Source organism: Podarcis liolepis (genome assembly GCF_965112155.1).
Source record: "Podarcis liolepis genome assembly, chromosome: 7".
In the NCBI taxonomy this organism is placed as follows: Eukaryota; Metazoa; Chordata; class Lepidosauria; order Squamata; family Lacertidae; genus Podarcis; species Podarcis liolepis.
Window position 1 is genome coordinate 18,191,239 of NC_139561.1, and position 16,893 is coordinate 18,208,131.

Consider the following 16,893-nt stretch of genomic DNA (forward strand, 5'->3'; position numbering starts at 1 on the left):
AGATTCAATTCTGGAGAAAAGCTTCACTTGCGTGGACAGACACGAGTATATTTTTGGGCCCAACAATTTACCTAAAAAGGGGACACCACTTTGAATATGACATGAAGCATATGCAATTGTTTTGCAGAGCTGTTTCTTCTTTTCAGAGTAGGTTGGAGGGCCCAGTATGTGGGGGCACCTCAGAATAAACATCTTGTAGGTTCACATTCAAGACACCAAACAGGCTTGAAGCCCACATTTTATTTGCAATTGCTGAATTTTGACAGGTTCCTTGAGGCAACTGGGGTGACTGCCCATAAAATCAGGGTTCAAGGCTAATGGAACACGAGAATGGGGTGGAGGTATCAAGCAGTAAAGGTGTGCCTTTGAGATCTTTTGGTGAACCTGCTGAGCATCTGGGTTGATTGCAATCTGCTTCTCAGTTTTCTTTAGCCATAGCCTCCTCTGCATCTGTGAGTAGAAAGTAGAGGGCATGTGATTAATTTCTCTGAAAGATCAGCCCTCAAGAAAGCTGGAATCACAGAATTAGAGAGCTGAGAGGGTCTTTGGAAGTCAGTTAGTCCAGTCCCTTTCATTACAAGCATCCCCAACTTGTGGCTTGCTAAAAAAGAAGGGGCAGACTTGCTCTCTCACTCCCAAAAACAACACAAATTTCACCAACAGAAATCGCCTCCTAAAGTTCTACCAAAATTTGCCCTCTTATAACTTAAGCTGTAAGATCCACTCCTCTCCTCTGGGGCAGCAAAGCATGATTCTTTACCATCTTCCAACTGACAGCCCTCCATGGATCTAAAGAGTGCTCTCCTCTCCCTTTCACTCTTCCTTTCTCAAGGCTAAACTGTGTTGTTTACCTGTATACAATGTTAGTGCCAGTTCAAGTAGGCCCATTGAAATGAAAGAAAATGGCTTACATTAATTCCAGTGGCTCTGTTCAGAATATAAATCAGTTGGATATGACTACATGCTTCTTGGGTCTCTGCTCATCCTTATTGCCCTCCCACAACCTCCTCCCAAGTCCTCTATTGATTGCCTTCTCATCTTCCTTGAGCAGTATTCACCTTGTTGAATATCTGAGCAAAAGATAGACATCAAGCAGGTCAGAAACTTCCCATCATGGATACTTCTTTGTTAGCAAAGTTACACCTGCTGAATTCTTGTCCACTAAAATTAAAGGAATAGGAGGACTTGGCATGGACAGAACAGCCAAAACAGAAAGCCATCTTGACCAGGAAGTTGCCAGCCTAGGTGTCCCTCTCACTGCCCAAATCACACTTGAAAGGTCAATTCTGCTGAAGCTCATGGAATGGATTGATGTGTGTGGTTGGCCTTAGTTTATGTGTAATGCCTGAAAAAAATTTCCCTGCTCTCCCATGTGCCCTCAAGACAAGATGTTAGCGAACTATGATCAAGACCATAAATGGTGCGGATCTCATTTCTCAGTGAAGAAGGACTTTTAAATAATTCATTGGAGGAGAAAGGAAAGCTGCCAAAGCACAGAGACTATCTAAAAAGCTCATCATCCTTTTGCTCCATCCCCCAGAATTTTCCAGTCCAAACCAACCTCCTCTGCTCAGACGCTCTTCATTGGCTTTCACGCTAGGGCGTTTACCACAAAAACATATTGCCGGTCTAGAAGTAAAAAGAGATGTAGCTTAAGATCTGAGTATGAATCTCCATGTCATGAATGAACCAGCTCCCAGGGAAGATCTACAGTCAGCTAGAGAAAGCAGGCAGGAAGAGATAGAGTCAATTGCAAGTCAGGAGATTAGAGTGTGCCAGCGAAGTACAACATACAGAGACTAGAAATGAAAGCAGTTCAGAGGGAGGAAATGACCATGGAAGAGCATTGTCAGAGAATGAAGAAGCGGAGGGAGCTGACCCCCTGTTCCCCAAGATCTCGGCAGCTGTAGGAAACACCCACCCACCCTTAGAAGGGAGATATTTGGTTTAGAGATGGACAGCTGTGATTGCTGCTCGGATGGAATCTGGGTTTTTTTGGAATTAATCTTCTTTTTAATTAACTACGCTCGTTGTTATCAAGACTCCTTGACACGCCAGTACATATTTAAAATGATTGAACAGCTATTCAGCTTCCTCCACCGCAACAACCATGCCTCTGATTCCTGGAATGTTTGTTTGGATATCAGCAGAAATAACTATTCTTAAAAATTATTCAGGGGAATTCATGACACTTAGTAAACAAGAATGCACTGTATCCCATCTTTGCCGTCCTCAGAGTAGTCTGGATTTGCATCACTGGACATGACGAAATAGATTCCATGAATCTAAGCCCACTATTTAGTTAGTTAGTTAGTTAGTTAGTGTCCTTTGAGGTGGACGTAGGCTTACAGTGAAATTGACATCCATCAAATTAGTAGGTTTGCAGGTGGATTAGCCACAATCTTTCATTGATGCAGAGTGGTTGATTGTGCAATGACACCAGCCTTCCTGAACGCACAAAGTGCCCTCCAGATGTTTCACATTACAGGTCCAGCCAACTTGGCCAACAGTCAGAGGTGTTGTAGCATCCAAAGAATTTGAAGGGTACCAGGTTAGGGAGCATGGCGCACACTAATAACAGTAATCATAATGATAATAATAATAGAGAATGGAGAATAGCTTCCTGCTTTGAGTACACATACGTCATAAACAAGGAATGTTCCTGGGACTTCACAAATCCCCACCTATCCCCCTTTCCTTAGCTTTAAAACCAGGAGAGCCTCTCTACCCTTTCCCTGCTGGGGAATTTCCAGAAGGCCAACTGGGTGCCCATTTATGTGTTCCTGAGACTCCACCCTCTTTGAAGTACTCCTTGTGGGACTCTGGCCTTCCTTTGTTTCTGATTTTATCATCTGCTACACACCAGTCTGCCATGCCTCTCCAGGTACAAGGATGTCCTCACCAAGAATCTGAAACAATTTCCTTTCCCTTTCATACTTACATACTCTTTGTACATGTCTGTACGCAACCTTGGTCCCTTGTACAGCTCATGAGTGCCAGAACAGACAGCAAGATCACAAGATGCTTCATGATGGATGGAGAGGGCACTGGCTTTGAATCAACTGAAAGGAGAAGCAGGAGGAACTTGCAATTATATATTTACTGAACTCCAGAAAACTCAGCAAGCGCAGAGCAATGGAGGCCACGAGAGCAATATCTACAACAATGTGGTACTACAAAGGAAAATATCACAAAACATCTGAGGGATGCCCTCTACTGTGCAGCCTGACTCATTGGATGTTGTAGTCCATGTCCATTCTTGTTCACGTAAGATGGCCAACATGCTGTATCAGATTTGTCTTTAGAAACTTACTCCTCAATCCACCCTATTCCGGTAAACTAATACAGTGGTACCTCGGGTTACATAAGCAGGTTACAGACTCCGCTAACCCAGAAATAGTACCTCAGGTTAAGATCTTTGCTTCAGGATGAGAACAGAAATCGTGCTCCGGTGGCGCGGCAACAGCGGGAGGCCCCATTAACTAAAGTGGTGCTTCAGGTTAAGAACAGTTTCATGTTAAGAATGGACCTCCAAAACGAATTATTATTTTTTTCCTCCAAAAAAATTATTAGTTTTCTCTTATAATACATAGACAAAAACAAAAAAGAAAAAAATACATTTGACACAACAATAAAACTTCAGAACAATAAAAACACACAAAATAAAAGAATTGTTCTTCTTCTTATTCCCTGGTGTATTTACATTGCTAAAAGACTTCCTCAACACCCTCCAATCTGGAATTCATCATATTACATATTTAGCAGTTCCCAATTTCATATTTATAACATCAGTATCTTCTTTCATTACTAACTTATTAACCTTACTTCCAATTGTAATCGATAATAATCTTTGTTATGCCACTACCAAACTTCAGGAGGAGGGGGGGTTGCGGGCTCACGACCCCGCCCACACTCACTCCCGCGAGGTTGGCGCCAGCCTCGCGGGAAGCAGGGATTCCCCTTAGTTTACATCCCCCTGCAGCGCCAGCCAATCGGCTGGCTGCAGGGGCAGGCCTTCCAGAGGCCACTTAAGGTCAGGGCAGCCCTTGGCTCGCCCCTTTTCTTCCTTTCAGCCGACGCGGTCTTACCTGTAATCAATAAAGTTGTGGCCATTTTCGCCCATTAACCTAAATCTTTGTGTCCAGTGTCTTTATTTATTCCACCTGTGGGGGGGGGGAATAGCCACGCAATCAATCTTTTTCTATCCCTCAGCCTAATCTGTTACTTCTAGGGATTTCTTAATTATCTTATATTACAATATCTCACTAAATATTCTTTAAATTTCTTCCAATCTTCTTGTGTTTCCTCCTCTTTCTGGTCACGGATTCTTCCAGTCAGGTCAGCCAGTTCCGAAAAGTCCATCATCTTCATCTGCCATTCTTCTATTGTCGGTATTTCTTGCCATTTCCATTTTTTGGCTAATAAAAGTCTTGCTGCTGTAGTGGCATACAAAAACAGTCTAAAATCCTTCTTGGGCAATTCTGGTCCTGTTATTCCAAGTAGAAAGGCTTCTGGCTTCTTAATAAATGTATTTTTCAACATTTTTAAAAATTCATTATAAATCTTTTCCCAGAAGTCTTTCACCTTGGAACATGTCCACCACATATTTAAAAAGTGCCTTCTTTCTCTTTACATTTCCAACATAAGTTATCATTAGTGTGGGAGATTTTTGCTAGTTTCACCAGGGTTAAGTACCATCTATACATCATTTTCACAATATTTTCTTTTAATACAGTACTTCCCGTGAACTTAACCCCTTTCTTCCATAACCTCTCCCAATATTCCATCATTCTATTGTGACCCACATCTCTTGCCCAATCAATCATAACAGATTTAACTTGTTCACCCTTTGTATGCCATTCCAACAATAAATTATACATTTTAGAGATGGGCAATCATGTTAAGAGCCTCCTGATGGGATCGTTCCACATCAGAAACTCTCAACTGATTCCAATTCTAAAAGTCTTGTTTCGTGTTCCGAGAGCTGTTGTTTCACTTCTTGTTGATTTTTTCCTAGTTCATCAAAACCTCTTTGAAGTTCCTTCAACGTCTGCTTATTTTCAGTAACCTCTGATTTTATTTCAGTTATTAAAGTCATCACAGTTTCTTCAAAATTTGGAACCTCTTCTAGTTTTACTCTCTGGTTTATTCAACTTGTCAGCCCCATGCATGGCTATTTATAATTCAAGGTCAAGTGACTCAGTCTCAGTCACGGGATTTTGGACACAAACACCAGCTGGCAGCCCAGACCGCCTCTGAACACCAAACCCAGTCTTATTCTTTAAGCCTTGGCTTCTAATTTCTTAATTGGAAACCCTTAATGTTGTTGAGACAGTTATATTCAAAGCGTTGAGAGTAAAACAGCCTTATGAATAGTTTAAACAAGTTCAGAGAGCAGCAGAAACTTTGTATTACCCAGAGCGGAAAATGAAAGTAATTGTATCCTCTCCCTTTATATCATAAAAATGGAGTCTGGCAGTTCCCCGATGGGAGGTCCACTTCCAAAGCAATAGTCTTTTCTGATCTTTTAACAGTTTCTAGCAGGATAACAAAACAGTTAAATTTCCCCCCTTTCTCCCTGCTGGGTTGGAGATATTTCCTTAGAAAGTAAAACAGCCTCTTTGTAGTTACGTCTTCGGTAAACAAGCACTGCTTTCACTTTTTCTCCAGCGGAAAGGGATCGACCTCCGTAATTTAAATCCCTTTCATTCCAAATTTTAGTCAAATTATTATCCTTTTTACTCATGATTGTCCAGATTAAAGTTTACTCGGAGAAATTGGCTGCTCACGATTGCCGGACTCAGGAGCTTCACGCAGTGAGGGAAGCGCGTTGATTCCTCAGAACCCGTATCTCGGCTCACTTTCATGGCTCTAACAGAGCTTACCGGGAAGCGAGGGAGTCGCTATGGGTACCCACCGGAACACCAGGTCCTCAGAACGCTCGATCTGAGGTTTTTAACGGGGTGCCACAACGCTGTTGCAGTCACCCCCAGTCTCAATGCGCAGAGCTTTTTCACCTGAAAGAGCTCCTGTCTGCCATGAAAGGGCGACCAACCCGGAAGTCAGAACGAATTAAGTTCTTAACCCGAGGTACCACTGTATTTTGGGAATGTTACATCCCATGTTTTTTCCAGCCAACCAACCTTTCATAGAAAATCCAGCTGACTTCCAGTGGCTCTCTATCTCTATCTAGAGCCATCAGGACAGAGGGACTGTACTAAGGGTCACCAGGAAATTGAATCATTCAAAGTGCTAGTGCTGGATCAGGTGGAGAGGGTTTCCTAAAGTGTCAGCATCCCCTGAGTTGACCTGATGCTGTGCAAGGGCCCCCAATTAACCTTAAAAGACCTGGCCTGGGTTGCCCTTCTGCTTACCTAAACTCCAGGGAGAGTGAAAGTAACGTCTTGTCTGCAGAACAAGACACACCAAGGGGTTGGCAAAGATGAGGTCCCATGTTGCTAGAGAGAATATCAATTCCAATTGCTGCTGGAAACACGAACCATAAGGAAACCCCACACCCCCTTTTTGAATGTTTTTATTAAATACTGACCCTCTTCTGGTTAATTCTCAGACAGGCATACAGACAGAAATTGATTTGGTGCTTCCCTAAGCAAAAGGGACCATCTAAAACTATTCAATAAAGAGTATCAATAAATAGAAGCATACATAAATAGAAGCATACATAACATATTTAAATAGAAAGATGTTTAAATAATAGATTGTTAATTACTCCTTTAAACACAGCTATACATAACGTCGCATGATAAAATCATTTTCAATATAGAAGAAAGGTCACTAATAAACACATTGGGCATTTGAAAATGCCGTAAAGCCCAGCACTCCACTCAGGAGATTCTGGCCCAAATTTCCTCATCTCTCAGAGCATTTCCATCTGCAGTTTCTTTTTTCCAGGTATTTCTGGGGAACAGCCAGGGTTGTATCTAACTGCTGCAGGCAAAGAGAAAATGCGGTCCTTACCAAACTAGGGATGGAAAGAAGTTTGCTTTCAGAGAAGTCAAGAGATGTCTTGAGCAGAAGAACCCACCTTTGGCTGGTTTAAATAGCCAAATGCTTAGTATTTTAATCTTAATCAAGATTAAGATGCTCATTGATGTTTGGAACTCACAAACTCGTTCCGCCAGGGACAAGCCGTTACAGAGCACAGGGAGTTACTTCCCCCAAACACTTCACAGTTTTCATCACCTCATTGGTTCTCCAATGAGAAGAGACGTTAAGTCATGCAACTCAGTCCTTAAGTACAAGGTGGGGGTTAATATTCCCCCACCAATTTATGATAGTTCAAATGCAGCATGAGGCACCCCTGATCTGAATTGGGAGATTAGTGGGGAATGAGTTCATTGGATAATCCCCATGCATCTGTATATCTGCTTTCGCCTCCCATGGTTAAAATTGAGGCCGCAAATTGTTCCTTGCAATCCTAAAGGGCAGGAGTGGATCTCATGGGGTTAAGTTGGGGGGGGGGTGATTTTGATGGAAAGCTGGGGGCCAATGAGACAATAGATCCAAATCCCTAAGAGAGCCAGTGTGGTGTAGTGGTTAAGAGCGGTAGTCACGTAATCTGGGGAACCGGGTTCGCGTCTCCGCTCCTCCACATGCAGCTGCTGGGTGGCCTTGGGCCAGTCACACTTCTGTGAAGTCTCTCAGCCCCACTCACCTCACAGAGTGTTTGTTGTGGGGGAGGAAGGGAAAGGAGAATGTTAGCCGCTTTGAGACTCCTGAAGGGGAGTGAAAGGCGGGATATCAAATCCAAACTCTTCTTCTTCTTCTTCTTCCTAAGGATGGATGTTTGGGGATGAGAGGGCGAGTCTGCACATAGTCTGGTTGACCAGCTGTGAGTGAGGGTATCATGCTACAGATTTCTGCCATGGGAAGGCATTAGACTAAAAGTCCCACCCAGATCTCAAATTCTGTGATTGCTGCCTGCTTGGTAGAGAAAGTTTCAGCTGATCTCTCAGAGTTATGCTTCCCCTCCCCTCTACTTTCTCCTCACAGGTGAAGAGGCGACTCTGGTCATGGAAAACTGAAAAGCAGACTGGAATCAACCCAAATGCCAAGCAGGTTCTCCAAAATATCTCAAAGGCCTAATGCATGCCACCTCTGCTCCATTATTCCTTTAACACAGAACCCAGGTTTCATGGGCACCCCAAAAAATACCCACCATTGCCTCAGAGGACCTGCCAGAACCCTGAATTTGAAAATAAATCATGGCCTTCAAACCTGCCATTTGGTGTATTGAATGTAAACCTACAATATGTCTGTCCAGAAGTGCCAACAGGTTTTTCTGGTCCCAATATGTGGGTTGGGCCCTGGAACCCACTCCCAAATCAGGACACAGATTTTCCTCAAATTTGCTTGTCCTTCATGTCATATGGAGCAGATCAAGGGAGGTGAACCACAAGTTCCTAATTCGGCCCATTTGGCATCCCCTCTGGGCCAGTCAGGCCATTCTGAGCAAGTTGCACCCAGCTGCGAATCAATTGATATCACATATGCACTTTTATTCTGCCTAACTTCCCCAAGGAGCCCAGGAAGAGCAATTTGAAAAGCAGGGCAATGCAAAGACATTCTAAAACAGTGAAATATCACCCAGTCCACCAAAGTCCTGGTGTGCCCTGTGCCCCATGCTGGTGGGTGGGGCAGTTCCCTTTCTCTCTGTTTATGCCATCTCCTTCTCTCCCTTGGTCTCCAACTCCCTCTCCCACTCCCTAAGCCATCCCCTTGCCCTTCTTTCCTCTTTCATTGATACCCCTGTGAAATTAGGCTAAGGGCTGCAGGAGATTAGGCTGATTGCTGGCAGTTGTGCACCCTTCTTTTCTTGAGGTCTCCTTCTGCTCTGGCTGGTCTCCTGCACTCCTGGTTGGTTGGCTGTGTGCTAATTTAGAAGGACAGGACCATATGCTGGTGATGTGACTTGAAGCAGGGTGGTGATGTGGGGATAGGACTGGCGAGGAGCAGATCTGAACCAAATTCCATGTCCCTCTAACACCACAGCTACACCACAGAACTTTACATCTGCGCCACAGACTCTCCTTAACATTGATTGCCTACTTCAGGTACCCATGAAAGAGTTCTAGTACAGGCAACTTGAAATTTACGTTGTAAACTGGGCAGAATGGGTGTGGGCATCAGGTGGGCTTGGAAACTTTTGCAATCCCAATTACCATTGAACCCAACATGTTTTGACTACCTCCCATTTTGACTTTAGGCACTGTCAGTGGAACTTAACCCCACCATAAGTTGAGAGTCACCTGTACCTACAAATGAGACACGTCATCTGCTGAGGAAGTCTCATTCCAAATAGCAATGCAATTTAACAGACGAACCATAACACAGGTAGAATCAATAGCCAGGACAACCTTGGCAAGATGGGGTGATATGGGACATCTGTTACAGAAAGTGTTTGCAGCTTCATTGGGCCAGGAATGGTTTTGTTCCCTGCCTTGTGGTGCTTGAATGAGCTGGACATTGTCTCCACTTAGCTGCACACAAGGAAATCCAGCAGAATTGAGAACACATTCTCTTCTTCCTTGTCACCAAACAGAGGAGCAGAGGCTGTATTGATAGATACCACATGGACTGCAGGTGGGGGAGAATCTTGGGGTGAAGGATGACTCCAGCCCTGGATCCTATCCATTGCCTCTCTGCCTGCCTTAAGTGCCCATGAAGAGAGCTGCTCAACAGCTCCTGGCCACTACATGGACTCTCCTTGGTGCCTGCCAATCACAGGTTGAGGGGGGTCTCCTCCAGGTGATGCATTCAACTGAGGCTTCCTCCCAATTTCCTTCCACAAAGCTCACACAGAGGATCACGCAGAGGGTCAGAGGATATCTGGCATTTATTAAGCATCCCTACAGGGGATGCTGTGTGGACAGTGCATGACAAGCAGCATTCATCCCACATTCCTTCCTGATTATTTACAGGGTATTTCTACACCTTCCATTGCATTATTTGTCCCTGTCACACTTTGCAGGGCATTTTCACATTGCAGTTCCAGCCCCTAAAAGTGCATTTCCTTTCTAAAAGTTGTGTGTGTGAGAGGGCAAGGGCAAGGGAACATTCCAACTTATCAATATTCTTCTTTAACTGTGTTGCCCAGAACTGGACACCGTACTAGAGATCATCTTGGTCACCCTCCTCTGAGTACATTCCAGCTTATCAATACGTTTCTTGAACTTCATGAGCTAGACACAGTACTCTTAGTGTGGTCTGATCAAGGAAACATAGAGCAGTACTATTACTTCCCTTGATCGGGACACTATACTTTTGCAGATGCACAATAGGATGTCATTCACTTTTTCTACTGCAGCATCACATTGTTGACTCATGCTAAGCTTGTTGTTTACTAAGACCCTGAGATCCTTTTCAGCTGCACTGCTTGACAAGTCAGGTGCCCCCCACATCTCATGTTTGTGCAGCTGGTTATTCCTCCCTAAGTGTACAACTTTGCATTTGTCCCTATTTAAATTCATTTTGTTAGTGTTGGACCCAGTTCCACAAACCGTTGAGATCATTTTGAATCCTGATTCTGTCTTCCTTGGCATTCTACCTCCCAGTTTGGTGTCATCAGCAAATCTGATGAGCATCCCCTAAGTTCCTTCCCTTTTATAAATATATGTATATCTGAAGGAGCGTCTCCACCCCCATCATTCTACCCGGACACTGAGGTCCAGCACCGAGGGCCTTCTGGCGGTTCCCTCACTGTGAGAAGCCAAGTTACAGGGAACCAGGCAGAGGGCCTTCTCGGTAGTGGCGCCTACCCTGTGGAACACCCTCGCACCAGATGTCAAAGAGAACAACAACTACCAGGCTTTTAGAAGATATCTGAAGGCAGCCCTGTTTCGGGAAGCTTTTAATGTTTGATTTATTATAGTATTTTAATATTCTTTTGGAAGCCGCCCAGAGTGGCTGGGGAAGCCCAGCCAGATGGGCGGGGTATAAAATTTTATTATTATTATTATATAATATATTTATAAATATATATATATTGAACAACGACATGCATTTCTACCTTCAATAGTTCATCTTTAAGAAATTCCTGTCCAGCTTGAACTCCCTTCTCTTCGAGTATTTCCAGTGCTTTTTTTTCCGCGGGGACGCAGGGGTTTGCATACCCCTAAACATTTTGTGAATCTAAGTTTCGAACGACAATAACACCAGTGCTACTCAAAGCCTGCCAATGTTTTTAAGTGTCTGCAATGCTCCTTCAAATGTGGTATAAAATTCCTCCACTCTTTTTTGAATTTATTGTCCTCTTGGTGTCTGATCTTCCCAGTCATTTTCACCATTTCAGCCTAGTCCATTGATTTCATTATCCATTCTTCTTTCGATGGGGTCATTTCTACCTTCCAGCTCTGGGCACATAACATTCTTGTCGCTATCGTTGCATGCATAAATAGGACCTTTATCTTCTTTGGAATTTCTTCTCCTATTATACCTAATAAAAAAGCTTCTGGTTTTTTAATAAAAGTTATTTTAAACTTTTTCTTTAGCTCATTATATATCATTTCCCAATAAGCTTTTGCCAATTTACAGGTCCACCACATAGGTAAAAATGTGCCCTCATTATCTTTACATTTCCAATACTTATTCAACATTTTTTGGTACATTTTTGCAAGTTTGACTGGAACTAAATGCCATGTATGCATCACTTTCATATAATTTTCCTTTAACGCACAGCATGCTGTAAACTTGAAATCAAACTTCCATAACTTTTCTCATGCCTCAAATTGTATATTATGCCCCACATCTTTTGCCAAATGTATCATTACTGATTTCACTTCTTCATCTTTTGTCTCCCACTCCAACAGCAATTTATATACTTTTGATAGAACCTTTTCATTATTCTCCAACAAATCTTTTTGTAGTCTTGAGATTTCTTTCCCAAAGCCTACTTTTTTATCTCTTTTAAATATATCATTTACTTGATGATATTGGAGCCAGTCCGTAAACATATGCTTTATATTTTCATATTTCTCAAATTTCAAGTGGTTTTCCTCCTCTATCAACAACACACGATAAGTTAACCATCTTCTTTCCATATTGAGTTTTTTAACTGCTAATACTTCTAGCGGTGATATCCACCACAGGGTCTTATTTTCCAATAAATTCTTATACTTTTCTCATGTAAAATATAATGATTGTATTACTATATGATTCAGAAAACATTTGTGTATTTCCACTTTTCACCTTCTCACACCACAGATAGGCGTGCCACCCAAACCTATTATCAGATCCTTCCAAATCCAATATATCTGGATTTTCCAAACCTATCTATCCTTTAAGCCAACAGATACAGGACGCTTCATAATATAATTTTAAGTCTGGAAGGGCAAGTCTTCCTCTTTCTTTAACATCTATTAATGTAATGAGTATGGGTTGCTTGTGCGTAAGTTGCCGCCTCTCCTGGCTTTGTTGCCTTGTTAAACCTTTCAGTCTGGACAGCCCTTCACTTCGTGGCTGCCTCAGTCGCTAGCAGAATCCGTCAGTGGGCGTTTCTTAAACCTTTTCCAACATAAAAGTTGTTTGACACCCAGTCTCCTCCTACTTTCTCTGCGCGGAAGTCTTCTGCGCAGGGAGGGCATGGGTAGCGGAGGACCCGTGCTCTCCCTGCTGGCTAGCTACACCATCAAAGGCCTCGTTAAGGGAACAAAGAATGATAAAAACATACTGAATATCAGGAATCTCCATGTCCCTTCGAATTAATTCACAGCGTATCGCCTCCAGACGTCTCAAGTGTGCTGCCAAATCACCACCAGGGTGCAACTTCATCTGGTACAGCTGCTTGAAAAACGTCAATGCAGACGCTGACTCTTTTCTAATATGCACATGCCGACAACATGCATATCCATCTTGGGCTCCCTTCTCTTTTAGTATTTCTGACTATTTGATCTCGTCCAAAACACAGCTGAGACAAGCCTAGTTAGCTCAGTTGGCTAAAGCGTGGTTCTGGTAATTCCAAGGTTGCAGGCTTGATTCCCATTATATGGGACAGCTGCTTTGCAGGGGCTTGAACTAAATGAACCTCAGGGATCCTTCCAGCTCAACAATTCTGTGATTCTACTCAAGAATACATGGATAGAAATGCACTCTGTATGTGCTCAGAAGGTCTCTTTTAAAGCATGCAAAAGACATGGTGCCTCCAAGAGGCAGGTACAGGGGGACTGATGTCCAGAGCCCACAACCAGAAGGGTACCCAGACTTGGAGCTTTCATGTTTCATGTTCACAGAAGCCCATCTGTGTTCCCGCTGGAAATGAAGTTATGAAGCAGAACCCCCACCCCTCTAGTGCATTGATCTTGTCTTGAAGTTGTAACCCTTTGAATAACCACCATTTGTACTTTTTTGTACTTTTTGTACTTTTTTACTAGCAAGAAGTACACATCTTTCCTGGGATGGGTTTCTCTACAATCAGATACTCCCTGGAAGTGATCTGCTGCAATAGGTGTGAGTGGGTGTAAGAGGATTCCCTGACCCCAAATAACAAATGCAAAATGTAACGACAGTTCAATGAGGCTTAGGCAAGTCCCCTGCTGTTCAGAAGCTAAAGACTGGGCACTCAGTGAGAACTCACAGTATATTTAGATTAATGTAAAACTGTATACATGTCTAGTTTGGAGTCTCTTGGTGACTTTAACAGATGTGTGTGTCTGGGAGAAATTCAACAGGTTACCCTTTTCTCCTAGGAGGTTCAGTTCTGGAGAAAAGCTTCACTACTATGTATCAAACTATCAGTTTGGACAGACACGGGTATATTTTTGAGCCCAACAATTTACCTAAAAAGGGGACACCACTTTGAATATGACATGAAGCATATGCAATTGTTTTGCAGAGCTATTTCTTCTTTTCAGAGTAGGTTGGAGGGCCCAGTATGTGGGGGCACCTCAGAATAAACATCTTGTAGGTTCACATTCAAGACACCAAACAGGCTTGAAGCCCACAATTTATTTGCAATTGCTGAATTTTGACAGGTTCCTTGAGGCAACTGGGGTGACTGCCCATAAAATCAGGGTTCAGGGCTAATGGAACACGAGAATGGAGCGGAGGTATCAAGCAGTGAAGGTGTGCCTTTGAGATCTTTTGGTGAACCTGCTGAGCATCTGGGTTGATTGCAATCTGCTTCTCAGTTTTCTTTAGCCATAGCCTCCTTTGCATCTGTGAGTAGAAAGTAGAGGACATGTGATTCATTACTCTGAAAGATCAGCCCTCAAGAAAGCTGGAATCACAGAAAAAGAGAGCTGAGAGGGTCTTTGGAAGTCAGTTAGTCCAGTCCCTTTCATTACAAGCATCCCCAATTTGTGGCTTGCTAAAAAAGAAGGGGCAGACTTGCTCTATCACTCCCAAGAACAACAGAAATTTCACCAACAGAAATAGCCTCCTAAAGTTCTACCAAAATTTGCCCTCTTATAACTTAAGCTGTAAGATCCACTCCTCTCCTCTGGGGCAGCAGAGCATGATTCTTTACCATCTTCCAACTGACAGCCCTCCATGGATCTAAAGAGTGCTCTCCTCTCCCTTTCACTCTTCCTTTCTCAAGGCTAAACTGTGTTGTTTACCTGTATACAATGTTAGTGCCAGTTCAAGTAGGCCCATTGAAATGAAAGAAAATGGCTTACATTAATTCCAGTAGCTCTATTCAGAATATAAATCAGTTGGATATGACTACATGCTTCTTGGGTCTCTGCTCATCCTTATTGCCCTCCCACAACCTCCTCCCAAGTCCTCTATTGATTGCCTTCTCATCTTCCTTGAGCAGTATTCACCTTGTTGAATATCTGAGCAAAAGATAGACATTCGGCAGGTCAGAAACCTCCCATCATGGATACTTCTTTGTTAGCAAAGTTACACCTGCTGAATTCTTGTCCACTAAAATTAAAGGAATAGGAGGACTTGGCATGGACAGAACAGCCAAAACAGAAAGCCATCTTGACCAGGAAGTTGCCAGCCTAGGTGTCCCTCTCACTGCCCAAATCACACTCGAAAGCCCATGGAATGGATTGATGTGTGTGGTTCGCCTTAGTTTATGTGTAATGCCTGAAAAAAATTTCCCTGCTCTCCCATGTGCCCTCAAGACAAGATGTTAGCGAACTATGATCAAGACCATAAATCGTGCGGATAGCATTTCTCAGTGAAGAAGGACTTTTAAATAATTCATTGGAGGAGAAAGGAAAGCTGCCAAAGCACAGAGACTATCTAAAAGCTCATCATCCTTTTGCTCCATCCCCCATAATCTTCCAGTCCAAACCAACCTCTTCTGCTCAGATGCTCTTCATTGTCTTCCACGCTAGGGTCGTCATCACAAGAACATGTTGCCGGCCTAGAAGTAAAAAGAGATGTAGCTTAAGATCTGAGTATGAATCTCCATGTCATGAATGAACCAGCTCCCAGGGAAGATTTACAGTCAGCTAGAGAAAGCAGGCAGGAAGAGATAGAGTTAACTGCAAGTCAGGGGATTATAGTGTGCCAGTGAAGAACAAAATACAGAGACTAGAAATGAAAGCAGTTCAGAGGGAGGAAGTGACAACGGAAGAGCATTGTCAGAGTATGAAGAAGGGGAGGGAGCTGACCCCCTGTTCCCCAAGATCTCGGCAGCTGTAGGAAACACCCACCCACCCTTAGAAGGGAGATATTTGGTTTAGAGATGGACAGCTGTGATTGCTGCTCAGATGGAATCTAGGGTTTTTTTTGCAATAAATCTTCTTTTTAATCAACTACTCTCGTTGTTATCAAGACTGCTTGACACGCCAGTACATATTTAAAATGATTGAACAGCTATTCAGCTTCCTCCACTGCAACAACCATGCCTCTGATTCCTGGAATGTTTGTTTGGATATCAGCAGAAACAACTATCCTTAAAAATTATTCAGGGGAATTCATGACACTTAGTAAACAAGAATGCACTGTATCCCATCTTCGCCGTCCTAGGAGTAGTCTGGATTTGCATCAATGGGCATGACTAAATAGATTCCATGAATCTAAGCCCACTATTTATTTATTTATTTATTTATTGAGTGAGTGAGTGAGTGAGTGAGTGAGTGAGTGTCCTTTGAGGTGGACGTAGGCTTACAGTGAAATTGACATCCATCAAATTAGTAGGTTTGCAGGTGGATTAGCCACAATCTTTCATTGATGCATAGTGGTTGATTGTGCAATGACACCAGCCTTCCTGAATGCACATAGTGCCCTCCAGATGTTTCACACTACAGCTCCAGCCAACTTGGCCAACAGTCAAAGGTGTTGTAGCATCCAAAGAATCTGAAGGGTACCAGGTTAGGGAGCATGGAGCACACTAATAACAGTAATCATAATGATAATAATAGAGAATGGAGAATAGCTTCCTGCTTTTAGCACACCTACGTCATAAACAAGGAATGTTCCCGGGACTTCACAAATCCACACTATCTCCCTTTCCGTAGCTTTAAAACCAGGAGAGTTTTGGAACTGATTCAAGAATTTGGTCAGGTTGCAGGATTTAAACTAAATAAGTTAAAAACAAAGGTTTTAGAGAAAAATTTAACCGAGATTGAGAGAGAGAGGTTTCAGAATGAGACAGGTTTAACAGTGGTTAAGAAAGTGAAATACCTGGGGATTAACATGACAGCTAAAAATGGGAATTTATTTAAAGACAATTATGAAAAATGCTGGACTGAAGTGAAAAAAGATCTAGAAATCTGGTCAAATTTGAAGCTTTCACTGCTAGGCCGTATTGCTGCGATAAAAATGAATGTATTGCCTAGAATGTTATTTCTGTTTCAAACATTGCAAATTTTGGATAAAATGGATTGCTTCAAGAAGTGGCAGAGAGATAGTTCTAGATTTGTCTGTCAGGGCAAGAAGCCTAGAATAAAATTTAAAATACTAACGGATGCAAAGGAA

At 42.8% G+C, this 16,893-nt stretch overlaps 2 long non-coding RNA genes across 3 annotated transcripts; both read right to left on the reverse strand.

Moving 5' to 3' along the window:
• Nucleotides 1-267: 267 nt before the first annotated feature.
• Nucleotides 268-5,783, reverse strand: LOC310711450. 2 transcript variants are annotated; one of them, XR_014528444.1, is made up of 4 exons: nucleotides 5,416-5,783; nucleotides 2,942-3,062; nucleotides 1,562-1,629; nucleotides 268-450 (listed from the first exon to the last, which is right to left on the reverse strand). It is a non-coding gene; the product is annotated as an uncharacterized lncRNA (long non-coding RNA). The 2 variants fall into 2 exon arrangements; XR_014528443.1 differs by lacking the exon at nucleotides 1,562-1,629.
• An 8,164-nt stretch (nucleotides 5,784-13,947) lies between these two features.
• On the reverse strand, nucleotides 13,948-15,334 carry LOC310711715. The gene is made up of 2 exons (XR_014528616.1): nucleotides 15,267-15,334; nucleotides 13,948-14,172 (listed from the first exon to the last, which is right to left on the reverse strand). It is a non-coding gene; the product is annotated as an uncharacterized lncRNA (long non-coding RNA).
• Nucleotides 15,335-16,893: the final 1,559 nt, after the last annotated feature.